This window comes from Ascidia mentula (genome assembly GCF_947561715.1).
Source record: "Ascidia mentula chromosome 2 unlocalized genomic scaffold, kaAscMent1.1 SUPER_2_unloc_38, whole genome shotgun sequence".
In the NCBI taxonomy this organism is placed as follows: domain Eukaryota; kingdom Metazoa; phylum Chordata; class Ascidiacea; order Phlebobranchia; family Ascidiidae; genus Ascidia; species Ascidia mentula.
In genome coordinates this window covers 7,501-10,000 of record NW_028113685.1, presented here as the reverse complement: position 1 = coordinate 10,000, position 2,500 = coordinate 7,501, and the positions used below count along the sequence as shown (strand labels likewise).

The 2,500-nt window shown below is 61.8% G+C and overlaps 3 non-coding genes across 3 annotated transcripts in view; all 3 read left to right on the top strand.

Annotated features, from left to right (window-relative positions):
- Positions 1-656, top strand: part of LOC145916144 (small subunit ribosomal RNA) — a 1,824-nt gene extending 1,168 nt beyond the window's left edge. Inside the window, exon 1 of the ribosomal RNA XR_014404404.1 lies at positions 1-656. This exon is cut by the window's left edge and continues 1,168 nt beyond it. This is a non-coding gene — a ribosomal RNA (small subunit ribosomal RNA).
- Positions 657-916: 260 nt separating this feature from the next.
- On the top strand, positions 917-1,070 carry LOC145916148 (5.8S ribosomal RNA). Its single transcript, XR_014404408.1, has one exon. It is a non-coding gene; the product is annotated as a 5.8S ribosomal RNA (ribosomal RNA).
- Positions 1,071-1,314: 244 nt separating this feature from the next.
- LOC145916145 (large subunit ribosomal RNA) overlaps positions 1,315-2,500 on the top strand; it is a 3,686-nt gene continuing 2,500 nt past the window's right edge. The window contains exon 1 of the ribosomal RNA XR_014404405.1: positions 1,315-2,500. This exon is cut by the window's right edge and continues 2,500 nt beyond it. This is a non-coding gene — a ribosomal RNA (large subunit ribosomal RNA).

Here is a 2,500-nt window from a genome sequence, read left to right as displayed (position 1 = left end):
GGAAGGGCACCACCAGGCGTGGAGCCTGCGGCTTAATTTGACTCAACACGGGGAATCTCACCCGGCCCGGACACAGTGAGGATTGACAGATTGAGAGCTCTTTCTTGATTCTGTGGGTGGTGGTGCATGGCCGTTCTTAGTTGGTGGAGCGATTTGTCTGGTTAATTCCGATAACGAACGAGACTCTGGCTTGCTAACTAGTTACGCGACCCTATCGGTCGGCGTTGAACTTCTTAGAGGGACTAGTGGCGCTTAGCCACACGAGATTGAGCAATAACAGGTCTGTGATGCCCTTAGATGTTCGGGGCCGCACGCGCGCTACACTGACCGGATCAGCGTGTCGCCGCCTAGGCCGGAAGGTCCGGGTAACCCGCTGAACCCCGGTCGTGCTAGGGATAGGGAATTGCAATTGTTTCCCTTGAACGAGGAATGCCCAGTAAGCGCGAGTCATCAGCTCGCGTTGATTACGTCCCTGCCCTTTGTACACACCGCCCGTCGCTACTACCGATTGAATGGTTTAGTGAGGTCCTCCGATTGGACCTGGCGCGTTCGGCAACGGCCGCGCCGGCGTCCGAGAAGACGATCTAACTTGATCATTTAGAGGAAGTAAAAGTCGTAACAAGGTTTCCGTAGGTGAACCTGCGGAAGGATCATTACCGGCCGATCGCCGATCGAGTGGTCGTGCGTTCGACAGGTGGAGAAGGCTCCGTATCTTGGCGGCCGCGCACGCCCTTCGTCGCTGTTGAGGCGCACGCGATTGCACTTCGGTCACCCTGTTTCGTTCTGCGCCGAGTGCCGTGGCCATGTGCCAGGCTGGCTTCATGCGTCGCCTACGGCTGGCGACCGCTCGGCCACCGCTTTTTTCGACTGTGCAATCCGGCTGGGTCGCGCTTGTCCAACTGACGAAGTCACGGAGGGCTCTTGGCGGTGGATCACTCGGCTCGCGAGTCGATGAAGGACGCAGCTAGCTGCGTGAATTAATGTGAATTGCAGGACACATTGAGCATCGACGTTCTGAACGCAAATTGCGGCACCGGGTCAATCCCGGCGCCACGCCCGCCTCAGGGTCGCGTTGTAACGTTCCCGCGCGGCGACGCGTCGGGCCGGTGCGGTGTCGGCCGTTGCCACGGTCGTCCCGCCCAGGACAGCACGAACGCAGTGTCAGCGCGCGAAACCGAACGCGGCGTGCGTCTCGTTACGAGTCGGCCTCGAAGAGGATCCCGGCCCGGAGCAGCACGGCTCGCGTTCGGGCGCGGCGCTCGCACGAGCTTCGGTGGCGCGCGCGTGTCTCTCGCAAACGAGGCACTGGATTATCGGCCTGAGGTCGGACGAGGCTACCCGCTGAATTTAAGCATATTACTAAGCGGAGGAAAAGAAACTAACGAGGATTCCCCCAGTAACGGCGAGTGAAGTGGGAAGTGCCCATCGCCGAATCCGCGCGCCTCTGCGGCGCGTGGAATTGTGGCGTAAGGAATTCGCTGCGCGTACGTCGTTCGCCGCCCGCGTCCTTCTGATCGAGGCCTCGTCCCGGTGCGGGTGTCAGGCCCATGGTGGCGGCGAGGGCGCGCGCTCTGCGTCTTCCCAGAGTCGGGTTGTTTGGGAATGCAGCCCAAAGCGGGTGGTAAACTCCATCTAAGGCTAAATACTGTCGCGAGACCGATAGCGAACAAGTACCGTGAGGGAAAGTTGAAAAGCACTTTGAAGAGAGAGTTAAAGAGTACGTGAAACCGTCGAGAGGCAAACGGGAGGGCCTGTCGAGTCGCGCGACGCTTTCAGCTGAAGCCGAGCGGAGCGTGTGGGCGTGCGGAGCCTTGCGGCCCGTCGTTCGCGCTGTCCTCCGAGCAGCTCCAGCGCACTAGCGCCGTGCGAAGGCCGCGACCGTCTGGGAGGCGGCGAGAAGGCCGCGCGCAAGGTAGCCCGCCCCCGGGTGGGTGTTATAGGCGCGCGGACACGTCGGCCCGTCGCCCGGGCGAGGAGGGATCGCCGCGTCTGCCCTTCGTGGGCCGGGCGTCCCGTCCGAGCCGGTGCGTCGCCGGTTGGGGACTGTGCTCAGTGCCCAGTTGCGGCGTGTCGGTTGCGGGTGGGCAGCGCCGCGCGAGACGCACGGGGTCCGCGGCTAACGTCAGCCACCTTCCCGACCCGTCTTGAAACACGGACCAAGGAGTCTAACGTGCGCGCGAGCCACGGGGCAGTGCGAAACCCATGGGCGCAGTGAAAGTGAATGTCGGCGCGGTCCGGCGGAGGTGAGATGCCGTCTCTCTGGACGGCCGCATCACCGGCCGATCTCGTCCGCTCTGCCGGAGAGGTCGAGCGAGAGCGTGCGCGTTGGGACCCGAAAGATGGTGAACTATGCCTGAGGAGGTTGAAGCCAGAGGAAACTCTGGTGGAGGACCGTAGCGATTCTGACGTGCAAATCGATCGTCAAATTTGGGTATAGGGGCGAAAGACTAATCGAACCATCTAGTAGCTGGTTCCCTCCGAAGTTTCCCTCAGGATAGCT